This window comes from Anabrus simplex, chromosome 9, assembly GCF_040414725.1.
Source record: "Anabrus simplex isolate iqAnaSimp1 chromosome 9, ASM4041472v1, whole genome shotgun sequence".
NCBI classification, from domain to species: domain Eukaryota; kingdom Metazoa; phylum Arthropoda; class Insecta; order Orthoptera; family Tettigoniidae; genus Anabrus; species Anabrus simplex.
The window spans coordinates 61,591,791-61,605,779 of record NC_090273.1 but is presented as its reverse complement, the minus strand read 5'-3'; positions in this window follow the sequence as shown (position 1 = coordinate 61,605,779).

Sequence of the window (13,989 nt, the reverse complement as noted above, 5' to 3'; positions counted from 1 at the left end):
CAAGCCTTTGGTCACTGAGGTCCCGGGTTCGATTCCTGGCCGGGTCGGGAATTTTAACTGCATGTGGTTAATTTCTCCGGCTCAGGGGCTGGGTGTTTGTGTTCGTCCTAAATGTATAAGTTCAATTAATCAAACTCGATTCAAAATTAATAATCAGAAACATACAGAACTGTTAATTCATAATTCATAATAATAAATATACAACAATGTAGCTGGCTAAATGGCCGTTAAGACCGAAAGCCACCATCGAAAAAATGCATTGTAAGCCTTGTGTGTAACAGGAAAATAAACAATTACTTAAATGTTGCAATAAACGATGAAGTACAAAATAAAACACAGTGTTTAGGAGCTTAACGTGCTCGACTCTCCTACGAACAATTATGAAGCAGAATAATGCCCAATTCAATGCCGCTTCTGTATTGCTTTTTCTGGCAAAACGTCATGTTTTTATAAACTAAATCAAAAGAAAATAAGAAGCCAAAACAATCCGAATGACACAACAGTCCCGAAGGACCATGGCCTACCAAACTAACGCTGTTCAGCCTGAAGGCCTGCAGATTATGATGTGTCGTGTGGTCAGCACGACGGATCCTCTCGGCCGTTATTCTTGGCTTTCTAGACTTGGGCCGCCGTCTCACCGTCAGACGGCTCCTCAGTTGTAATCACATAGGCTGAGTGGACATCGGACCAGCCCTAAGTTCCGGGTAAAAATACCTGACCTGGCGGGAATTGAACCGTACGAGGCACGCACGCTACCCCTATACCGCGGAGCTGGCTCAAAAGAAAACAGGCCACGATAAAAGTAGCATCTCTGCAAACAAACGTGTTGATACAAACACCGACTAACAAATCACTATGTCAATCCTTATGTCACAGCCTATGTAGCTTATTGTTTCAATCGTTACTTGTAGAGCAAAACAGACAACTGCAGCTTGTCGTCGGTAGCCATGCAAAACCCTGAGTCAGAAACGTGGGGAATTACAAGCCGACTGAGGGGAAGAGATTTTCGCCCGCATGCACAGGTATGAGGTGGGCTCAATAAAAACTGGCCTGGAAAATATTTACAATAGGACTGACGCGGGATGGCCCCTGTTAAAAACATCACGGGAGATGCTGGAAATGGCCTCCTCTGAAGAAATAAAAACTGAGGATCCAGAAGTTCTGACTCCACTTCACTCAGAAACCACCGGCATAACTCAACATGCGAAGGATCGTCTGGAAGCTTTATTGATTTATTGAACATAACAGGCTTTCGCCCAGTTGCAATGTTCCAAATATGCAATTCAAAACAAACACTTACAGAATATTTATTAGCTAAGCACTAACTACTTATTACTTGACTACCTCTAAATCTACTATGTAGCATCCTGCACATGGGCGGATAGCCAGCTCCACATGCAACACGCCACCTCTATATCTAAAATACAAAGACACCTCCTTACATGCCATGAAGGTCCTTGGAGGAGTGGAGGTAAAGAGTCGTTAGCTCTACGCCCGGCCGCCTTTGCCTCCAGGAATTAACCTAGTACTCATTTTCGGTGTAGGCTGAGTGAACCTCATGGCCATATGCACCTCCGGAAGTGGAAATCTCGTTTCTTAAATTTTACAACTTCCTGACGGGGATTCGAACCCACGTCCTACCGGGCGAACCGAGCACGCCTTTACCGCCTCGGCCAGGCAGCCCATGCCACCTCTATATCTACTTTAACTAAACTAACTACTTAACTACATTAAATCTATACTAATTCTATCCTAAATCTGTCTGGCCGTGACATCACCCCTGGTGAGGAACTGCTACCACCCTTCCCTGGGATGTCACGACCAGACACGTCTCATGAGGCTCGGAAAACGATACCTCATAGACCCCTTAAGCTGTCAATGTTATTTCCTCACCACTTCATTATGTAACAGCCCACATGTGTGCGGATTTCCAGCTCTACATACAGGCTGCCACGCCTTTATTCTTCTGCTGAGACGGATGCCATAATTCGGCTCATCTTTCGCTGTCTCACTGACAACTTACTTCCTCTAACACTAGCAGACGTACTGAATCAGCACTTGAACAGGTTTTTTTTGTTTCGTTTTTTTTTTTTTTTTTTGCTAGTTGCTTTACGTCGCACCGACACAGATAGGTCTTATGGCGACGATGGCACAGGGAAGGGCTAGGAGTGGGAAGGAAGCGGCCGTGGCCTTAATTAAGGTACAGCTCCAGTATTTGCCTGGTGTGAAAATGGAAACCACGAAAAACCATCTTCAGGGCTGCCGACAGTGGGGTTCGAACCTACTGGATACTGGCCGCACTTAAGCGACTGCAGCTATCGAGCTCGGTACACTTTAACTTGAGATAGGTCAGGCCTATCTCACCCTCTTCCAGCGTCTGAAAGCTTTAACATATGCACAACAGTAAATTTGTAAGTATACAGATGCAGGTCCTTTCTGATAATGTCTCGATACGGCGACCTCTTAATTCCCACTTGCACAGATAAACGGCGCTGAGATTTCATCTCACTTCATTCCAGGCTTTCCTTCACTCGAGCAATATTTTCTGGTGTTCGAAGTCTCCTTGGATAGTTTCGGATATTATTCAGTACACTAAGTTTTGCATTGCAGATTTTGCTGGAGGTTTTTTAAAACACTTCCAGGTGCTTCGCATAACACTCGGAAATAAACACGCGCTGTTTTATCGTCAGCATCATTTTGTGTTACATTCAACTGTTCACTAAACACGTCTGCTCCTCTCTCGCTCAGCAACGCACTCTGGAGATGGGGGAGATGCGCATGCGCATACATGCGACAGCAACAGATTGATGAAACGAAATCACGGTTTGCAGCATTTCCTGTGATGAGCAGTTCTCGTCTTCATTAACAAGGGTCAGTTCCATGTAAATCTTATAAATATTTTCCGGGACAGTTTTATTCTGCCCACCGTGTATTTTTAGGACGAGCATAGACAATTATATGTGAGCAATACTCGAAACAAGGCTTCGTGGTGGGAGTGGTGGTGGTGGTGATTAACTTTTAGGAGGAGGTACAAGTGGGAACAATCCTCTCTTAACACTAATTGGAAGGTGGAGGGAGGAAGAAGTCCGTCCATTGGAAAAATGAAGGTATCGGAAAATGAAAGGGATGGGGCACGAAGGGCGTGAAAATGAGAAACTCCCTCGGGTTCCGGCAGGGTCAGAAAAGAACAAGAGTTTATCAAGGGAGGTCAGATAAGAAACATGTAAGAGAGCAGACAGGCTCAAGTGGATCTAATCCAAACCAAGCCAAACCCGATGGCGCAACATCGCCGACGGACCATGGCCTACCAAGCGACCGCTGCTCACCCGAAGGCCTGCAGATTACGAGCTATCCTGTGGTCAGCACGACGGATCCTCTCGGCCGTTATTCTTGGCTTTCGAGACCGGGGCCGCCGTCTCATCGTCACATGGCTCCTCAATTGTAATCACGTAGGCTGAGTTGACCTCGAGCCAGCCCTTAGATCGAGGTAAAATTCCCTGACCTGGCCGGGAATCGAATCCGGGGCCTGCGGGTAAGAGGCAGGCACGTTACCCCTACACCGTGGGGCCGGCACAAGTGGAAGTAATGCCAGACTCAATTATGGGAACACCGGGTGAGTTTGCCGTGCGGTTAGGGGCGCAAAGCTCTGAGCTCGCATTCGGAAGATAGTGGGTTCTAACCCCACTGTCGGCAGACCTGAAGATGATTTTCCGTGGGTTTCCCATTTTCACAGCAGGTAAATGCTGGGGCTGTACATTAATTAAGGTCACAGCTTATTCGTTCCCATTCCTAGCCCTTTCCTGTCCCATCGTCACGTTGGAGCGACGTAAAGCAAACATTATGGGAACCATGGTCGCCCACCAAAGCTCTCAAAGAAAACAACCTGTAATGTCACTGTACAGTACGTTTAAGGTACAATTTGTTCCGTGGTCGGCTGTAGTGACAGCGGAGGTTTCCTCAAGCTGTGGCAAGACGAGATGAGATCGTCCATTATTAATCATTTCGTTACTCCGGAAAGTTAGCTACACTCTTGCTAACTGGTCTGAAAGCCGCGACCTCACTCCTGATGAAACTTGTTGGCCACAGTTCCAATCACTTCCCCCCGCTATCGACAACTTGCGAGACTCCTGTAACAAACACAAATGAGACTGACAATTTTATATTTAACTTTCACAGCAACCCTCTACTTGAAGCAGACACTCAAGCTACGACCATACTTGCGTGTTTTTCACTTAGCTGCACGACAGGGCGCATGCTGTTTGCATGGCGTGATTTTATTAGTGTGCAGGAGCAAAACGTCATTACTTTGCATATGGAAGGAATTCCATTAAATAACAACTTTGTCGTTGCGTTATGTGCTGCGTTGGTTATTCGTCGTCGTCATGTTGTTCTGTTTGTTGAAAAATGCTATCAGCGAAAGAAACACGAAGCCCGGTACTGGTAATCACGCATCTTTCTTCGTGTTTCTTTTTGAACTCTTGGCCCTTTGTAACGTAAATGCACGGGTATTTTTTTGTACAAGCAAAAATCATTAATTCACTGTCTAATTCGGTTCTGCAAAGTAAATGCACAAAACGAAAGCAGACTGACAATTCAAACAATTCCGCAGCATCTCCTTCCTGCGAGTGTAGCCATGCACTGAACGGAAAAACACGGAACAATTCTCGAGCGGGCGACCTTGAAGACGCGCCTTGTCTCGTGTCGCCGGAAATCACACTGTGCGCGGCCGGTCCTGTCCAAGTTAGTGCTGCGCATTTTTGACGCGAGATTTCACGCAGTAATCCAGCGTGAAATATCGGAAGTGTAGCCCTAGCCTCAGCTTATTAGGTTGTACATGCAGTACACGCATCCTTCCGATGGTAGATCGATGCGATGCGATGCGATGCGATGCGATGCGATGCGATGCGATGCGATGCGATGCGATGCGATGCGATGCGATGCGATGCGATGCGATTCGATTTGATTTGATTTGATTTGATTTGATTTGATTTGATTTGATTTGATTTGATTTGATTTGATTTGATTTGATTTGATTTGATTTGATTTGATTTGATTTGATTTGATTTGATTTGATTTGATTTGATTTGATTTGATTTGATTTGATTTGATTTGATTTGATTTGATTTGGTTGAAATTATTCCAGCGGTTGAGGAAGAGATGTGTAAAGGTACTTCATAAAACATGGTGGCGTGTTCCCATCCTATATTCAGCCACGGTCATGAAACTCCTAGAGAGAAAGGTACTTCATAAAACATGCGGCGTGTTTATTACTGGACTATCATAATACAGAGTAAAGCGCTGTCGCCTAACGACTATCTGTCGATCAAGGCTTATCCAAATCTTGGTGAGGCTTCGTAATTAAGTTAATTACATAACACTCTTCTTCTTCTTAATCTGCTTACCCTCCAGGGTTGGTTTATCCCTCAAACGCAGCGAGGGATCCCACCTCTACCACCTCAAGGGCAGTGTCCTGGAGCGTGAGACATTGGGTCGAGAGATACAACTGGGGAGAATGACCAGTACCTCGCCCAGGCGGTCTCACCTGCTATGCTGAACACGGGCCTTGCTGAGGGATGGGAAGATTGGAAGGGATAGACAAGGAAGAGGGAAGGAAGCGGCCGTGGCCTTAAATTAGGTACCATCCCGGCATTTGCCTGGAGGAGAAGTGGGAAACCACGGAAAACCACTTCCAGGATGGTTGAGGTGGGAATCGAACCCACCTCTACTCAGTTGACCTCCCGAGGCTGAGTGGGCCCCGTTCCAGCCTTCGTACCACTTTTCAAATTTTCGTGGCAGAGCCGGGAATCGAACCCGAGCCTCCGTGGTTGGCAGCTAATCACACTAACCACTACACCACAGAGGCGGACTACATAACATTACTCATCATAACAACACTGTCCACCTGGTGATCATGATTCTTAAGGCGTTGAAGTCTAAACGGCCTGGCACCATGATTAGCCGGTTCGAGTCCCGTTGATCGAAATAATTTTCACATCACCCACTATGTTGGCCGACAGAGGTGGTAGTATACAATTTCTAATCACTAGATGGCGTGCCTACAGCCTCTCCGCAGTGCTCATATGGAGTGAGGGCATATGACACTGTTGATAATGATTCGCCCGTCGGATGGAGATGTTGAGCTTTGAGCAGACACCTTGGTGCTATTCGACACGAATAGGCTATGTGGCGGCACCGCGTTTCACCCTCTGCTTTCCTCCTATAATATATCACGTCGTTCGTTTCAACTCATTAACTCCTTTGATGAGGTTGACGTCAGGAAGGGCATCCAGTCGTAGTAACTAGCTACGATGATTTTTTCCCTTTACGTTGCACAGACACAGACAGGGCTTATGGCTACTAAAGGATAGGAGTCGGAGGTAAGCGGTACAGCCCCAGCATATATCTGGTGTGAAACTGGAAACCATCTTCAGGGTTGCTGTCAGTGGGCTTCGAACCCACTATCTTCCGAATGAAAGCTCACAGCTGCGCGCCCATAACCGTACAGCCAACTTGCTCGGTCCTACGAAAATTCATCGCACTTCTTACCTGACCCCGCAGAGAAACGGGGCAACGATTGGAAGTACACACTCAGCTGTAATATACTACATAATTTATGCTTTCAAATGGCATCACACACATTCATCTAATTTGCCTGCCTAATGACGACACGCTCTCTTAATGCGGCTCATTTGTGAGAAGAACCAAGAGTGAGCTAAGAGAGATTACCTCATGACACACAAATATTGTAGAGACTGTAATTTCGTCACCCTTTTAGTAACCTTCCCTTTGCATATAATAAACTTCATTAAAGGGACTTTTACCCATTTCTTCTCGTTTTAATGAGTTAATTAGTTGACAAGAAAGCGACTCCTGCTTCAGGCGATAAGGAGAGTGCAAACTGTCTCAGCACCCAGGGAGAGACTAGGCCTAACGATTCAACAGCTTAAGAAAGATCTCAAGCAGCCGAAATGAATTCGTATCCCTACCACAAAAGAAACTACCGAATGATACCAAACATGTTTTCCCCCCTTCAGACCTACGAGAGTAGTAGGGCAATGTACGTTCTAAAACAATGGGTGCTGCGTCAGCATTTTCCCACGAGGTCATTTGCTTCTAGTAGTATACCTATGCGAGTTGTGACCTGAGGTCATTGACCACTAGTATAGTAGTAGTGCAATGCCGATTCGCGGATTTTGCATAAGAGAGCATGCCTTACCTCACAGTCGCCATCATGGAGGGGCCAAACCTCCCTTTTACGGCCAGATGCCCTTCCCAGCGCGGATTTTGCATAAGAGAGCAAGCCTAACCTCACAGACGCAATCTTGGAGTGACCTAACTTCACAGGGCCTAGTTTTACGCGCAGATGTCCTTCCCGACGGAAACAGTTGCCATCTTGGAGGGGCCTAAGGTCACTTTTACGGCTAGATGCCCTTCCCGACGCCATCTTGAGTAGTAGGGCAATGTGGGTTCGCGTAAGAGAGCAAGCTTAACCTCATAGAGGGGCCTAACCTCATTTTTACGGCAAGATGTCCTTCCCGACGCCATCTTGAGTAGTAGGGTAATGGGGATTCTCGCGACGCCATCTTGAGTAGTATGGCAATGGGGGATTCGCATAAGAGAGCAAGTCTAACCTCATGGACGGGCCCAACTATATAGGGCCTAGTTTTTACGGCCAGATGCCCTTCTCGTCACCATTTTCCAGGGGCCTAACTACACAGGTACTGTTTTACGGTTAGATGTGCTTTCCGTCACCATTTTGGAGAGGCATAACTATACAGTCGCCATGTTGGGCTCAGTTTTGCGGTCAGATGCCCTTCTCTCCCTACAGACGACATTTTGGAGGGGCCTAACTACACTGTCGCCATCTGGGGTCCAGTTTTAGGAATAAATGCCCTTCCCGTAGCCATTTTCAGGGAGGCCGAACTACACAGTCGCTATCTTTGACCCAGTTTTACGGTCAGACTAGCAAATGTACCCGTACTTCGCTACGGTATTCTAAATTGTACACGGATATCAAGTAAATTACTGTACATGCAGTGAATCGTTTTTTTTAAAAAAAATTGCATGTCTCTTAGCTTTATCCAGAAACAGCAGGGGGAAGTTCCGATACGTTGTTCCAATGTGAAGTGTGAGTTGCGGAGATGTGATGATAACGGCAGGCTCACTTGCCTACTACCATTCACAATCGAGTAGGTATATTTTCATTATAATGGGAAGCCCCATTACCTAATGCGCGGTCACAGTCCATTTTGAAGAGTTTTCGTTACAATGGCAGGCGCCCTTTCCTACTTCTAGACAGACTAAAGTTGAGGAGTTGTTATTATAATAACAGGCACCTTCCCTACTGTCAGTCAAAATTGAGTTGTGCTTTTATCATTATAATGTCAGGCCCCTTTTCTTAATGACAGTCACACGGAGTTGGTGAGTTCGCATTATAATAGCAAGGCCATTATGCCTAATGCCATTCACATTTTAGATGGGTAAATTTGTTTATAATGGTGGGCACACATGCTTCCTCCCAAACACAATCGGTTAGGGGAGTTTTGAACAAGTCAAATCAAGAAGGGAATTATGAATTACAACGAAGAAGTTGGAGAAGGATCGCGTTCCTACTGCCAGTCAAAGTCAACGTGGAGAGTAATGATTACAACAGCAAACGCCCTCCTGCTGAGAGTCGCTGTCGATATAAAATATTAATTATAATGGCAAACACACCATTTCCACAACGCTACAAATCGACTTCATTGAAAATACAGTATGTAGATCGGCATACGAAGTATATGCATGCTTACAATACTGCAAACCTTCATTTACAGATTAACTGCTGCTAAACGATACATCATATCGACAAACTGATTGTACGATAAGACGCCTCATTTAGCGGTCTAAATGGCTGCTCTTAAGATATATTTCTCCTGTCTCATCTATTTATGGTTAAAATTGAGCTACAAACGTTGAACAGGGTGAAATTTGGGTAAGGTTTTCTCACAGTGCATTTCTCTCGGTTACTAATATGACAGCTAAATACATAGAAATTGGCTCACGTATGGATACTGGGTGGGCCGATGTTCGTGAAGAGTTAGATGATTCTATATTTCGTATAAGTTACTCGAGCTACGAATTATACGTATACAAAGAGCTAAATGTAGGTGTAATAGAGGAAAAGAGACACATCTAACATATAAGGAATAGAGATACAATGAAACATCACAGGACCAAAGTTGTAAAACCTACCCAAGGACAGGTGGATTCCAAATATGAAGTTTGGCAGAAATATATCCAGTAGTTTTCAAGTTATAGACAAACAGACAGACAGACAGACAGACAGACAGACAGACAGACAGACAGACAGACAGACAGACACCAAAGCTAAAAATTATTCAGATGGTATTACTACACCTGAAACGGATAACTGTACGGAAACTTCGCCAAAAGAGTCAATGTACAGACACACGCTAGTTACGATTTTATTTATATAGATACCCTTCCCATCGCCAGTTGGAGGGGCCTAACTGCAGGATCTAAGCCTGCCATCACACTTCATTGACTTGGCCCTCAAGGGTGACTTAAACACACTCTGCAGTTTGATGGCAGCTTTGATTCCTTCGAACAGAACAAAGATGTCCTAGGCCATCATAGCTCAATTGGTAGAGTAACGGACGCGAAATCGGGAGGTTGTGGGTTCGGAACCCACTGGTGTCCGGTTGGCCATTTTTGTTCTGTACTTAACATCTCTTCAACACGTACCAAATGTGCGTAATACGACCTAATAGGTTGAAAGTTGATTTCGATCGGAACTTGTATTCTCTATGACTTTTCTTACGGTATGTAAAACTTTCGAGAGGACCTATAACAGAGGTATTGAGAAAAATTAAATTTTAGTCATCTTCCCCTAAACTACCATTTCATCCGGAGTGAGGAATTATTTATAGCCTAGACTGTAGCACCTTACTCGCAGACTTTACATACCGATTTTCATTCAATTCTGTTCTCCCATTTTCTAGTGGTTCGACGTTGATATGGACTTGGCAACAAAAACTGAAATTCATTAATATCTCTGTTATCATAGCCGGTACGGTAATAACGTGCAAGATATAAATGATAGGAAATTTAATTCTACATACTAGGGTCGAGTCATAAGTCTCGCGAACAGAAGACAACACGGAAAATCTAAGATATGCATTTGGAAAGATAGGGAATGTACTTATGCATAGTGCCTGAAGACAAATTCTGACTTCAGGAGATTCTCGTAAGAAAGTGACAGAACACAGGCCATTGGTAAACACTGTTTTATTATGGTATGGACAGCAAATACACAAGACTACGTGGACGGGTCTCCACTGGTTAAAGACCTTCGAAATAATGACCCAAGGTTTCCACTGTGCGTTGCCAGCGGTGGGGCAGGCGCTGAATACCTCTCACTGTATGTGTATCGCTAACGTGTGACACCTCTCTCCGAAATGCTGTTATGATGTCCTCTTTGTTAGCAAACCGTTGTCCACGTAATGGCTTCTTGACTTTGGGGATTAGATCATAGTCACATGGGCTCAGATCAGACGAATAAGGCGGCTCCTGCTTGTTGACTTCCACTTTCTGACGCTCTCACTCACACACTGAACTTGGGAGCATGCTTAGACCCACACTGTTGTTTACATACACCATCTAGTGGCATCATACGCAAGTACATACCGTACGTTTCCAAATGCATATCTTAGATTTTCCATGTTGTCTCCTGTTCGTGAGAAAGAAAATAGTTGCCATGACTTATGACTCGACCTACGTAACTTTAGTTATGTAGTATTTATCGATAGGATCATTAATAATAAATATCTGAGAATTAAATTTTACACATTTCCCTAAACTACCATTTCAATCAGCGTGAATAAAATTATTTATAGCCTATATTATACTGCATCATTCCTCGATTTTACTTACAGATATTCATTAAATTCTCTTCAGCCATTTTCTTGTGATGCCCGTACGTACAGTATAGACAGACATATAGACAGACAAACAGACAGACAGGAAGGAAGGAAAATTTAAAAGTGTATTTCCTTGTTACTGTGGACATGACTGATACAGAAATAACCTTCTTTTTTAAATTCTGAACATTGTACGGACAAAACTCTTTATTTTATGTACCGTAAAATTTTTATTTATTTATTTATTTATTTATTTATTTATTTATTTATTTATTTATTTATTTATTTATTTATTTATTTATTTATTTATTTATTTATTTATTTATTTATTTATTTGGAGAATGAACACTTTCCCCATGAGAAGAAAATATAATGATTACATTAATACCTGTTTAGGTTATTCCTAATTATTATTGATAGCGAACCTTTCAAGACTTTGAGAACCACATTCCTCTTCAAGGATACTGGTAGGTTGAACCTTACGCGGAATTCTTCAAACTACTAGTACTGCAGTACAGGAGTTCTATCATTCTGTAATGGTTTCGCAGGGTTTCCAATTCTGATTTATCTCGTATAGTAGCACTCTTCGTATACATCTAGTTGAACTCTTCCATTTTAGGAGAGCCACGTTCCACATCAGGACTCTGAGACAGCCAGCTAAAACATCTCTCACAGTTCCCGTTCCATTTCCTTCAACTACGACTTGGACACACGCTCCCATCTCACACTCGCTCTAGCCGTAAACCGCTCATTTGGTTCCAATCGATCTGCTGCTAGATGGAGGAAATTCATTTCAATTGAACATTAGAGTTTCGTTGCCTTACATTAAACTATCTTATTTTAGACTATGTCCTTCAAAGAACACTTAACAAAGACAGCGGCTAAACTGAAGTCAAGAAATAACATCCTTAGAAGTTACGTGGTACCAGATGGGGTTCTACGTCCTCCATCCTTAAAATATCAGTCCTTGGCCTTCTTTATTCTACGGAAAAACGCTAATAAATAACGTCACTTTACACGTTCCCTTACGTGGATCAGCGGTAGAGTGTCGGCCTCCGGATCCCAAGATAGCGGGTTCAAACCCGGCAGAGGTAGTCGGATTTTTGAAGGGCGGAAGAAAGTCCACTCGACACTCCATGTCGTACGATGTCGGCATGTAAAAGATCTCTGGTGGCACATTCGGTGTTTACCCGACAAAAATTCATGAAAACTCAGCCATAGACGCCCAAGAGAGTTTCGGTTTACTCGGTCTGCCATCTAGTGGGCCTAGAGTAAAACGGAACGTCGAAATTGACGAGCAGACAGCCAGATGGCGTCAAATTGAAATGTCTGCATACGGCAGCTGAGGCCATACGATTATCATTATTATTATTATTATTATTATTATTATTATTATTATTATTATTATTATTATTATTATTATTATTATTATTATTATTATTACGTAAATATTTATTTCCTGAAAAAAACTTTAAAGAAATGCTGGTAGACGATCTAGTTTTCCCTCATTCCGACAACTGTTATGCGAATTATAGAGACGCGTGGCGCAAGTTATTGAGCAGATTCCAACGTGGTCAAAATAAATGTGTGAGATACCTCTGAAAACTATGGTATTATGAGCATGTAACTCGTTCATACAACTACCTATCTTGGCCCCGGCTAGCAATCCGTCGCATGCAATCTCCATAAAATCCTTCATTTTTCACAACCTAACTTCAAATACCTCTCATCCTATCTCAGTATTAACACTAGATCTACTAATAATTCCATTCTTGCTTTATCTACTCATATAACAGCCATTTACAGTAATTACCTGCCGTGAGTAGAACCTCCTTCCTGAAAGTATCAGAGGGCCAAGCACTATTCTCACTTTCAAAAAAGCAATTTGGAGATGTTTTATGCACCAAAAAGGATCATAGATGTAAATGTGATGCTGCAACTCACAACCATTCTATCGTCATGTGTGTTCAATTACAAGTTTAGTTTAAAATAATCGTTTTATTTTTTAATGTTATTAAATAGTACGCACTACCTATTTTCTTTACATTTTTGATATTTGTTTTAAGAATTTTTGCTCTAAATTATATTTAATAATTTAAATTTAATTTAATATGATCAGTTATCATTATTTTTATTTAATTCAATTATTGTAATGTACGTATATTTCAGTGCCTGGTTAGATGGAAGAGAAGACCTGAAGACCTTAATCTTGTCAGGTAAGATAAAACATTATTTTACTTACTAAGTACCTTTGCGGTTTTTGGAGACGCCGAGATGACCGAATTTTGTCCCGCAGGAGTTCATTTACGTGCCGATATATCTACGGACACGAGGCTGACGTATTTGAGCACCTTCAAATACAACTGGACTGAGCCGGAATCGAACCCGCCAGCTTGAGTTAAGGAGGTCAGTGCACTACCACCTGAACTACTCAGCCCGTCGGCAAAGTACTGTTGGCTCAATACCTGCCTCACAAATGTGAATGAACATATTCTTATTCTTATTCTTCTCTCCAACACGGCTCCTCACATAGCAGCGTGTTCCAAAGAGCAGTTCATTTGACAAGTCCAGATTGAGGATACGACTCTTTTCCTTTTTTTCGGGGGAGCCCCAAATCACGCTCACCCCCGCGAGGCGATCAGCACAAAGTACATTGTCTCTGACATGCTGTTAATTCTAGGAAGCGGAGGAGACAGCAGAGAAGATTGGGAGTAAGTGATACTGAAGGAAAGACTAGCCTGTCCTCATACTCACCATGCTACCAGGCCAGATGAGTTGATGAAGTATCATAGCGGTGTAATGAGGTAATAAGGGTCAGGATAAAATCACAGAGAGAAATAGAAAAATGCCTAAATGTAAAACCTGACAAACTGTATATAGCACATGCAAGGATGCGGGCTGGAAACGGTGTTACCATTTTAGCCATTTTATAGCTATTCCGAAAAGCCATTTGCTACAAAAGTTTGGGTTTAGCTATCAGCTACATTTCTAGTTATACGTTTCTGTTTGTGAGAATTTTTTTGCTTTTCTTCCAGTTCAATACATTTCATTATGGTTCATTGATATT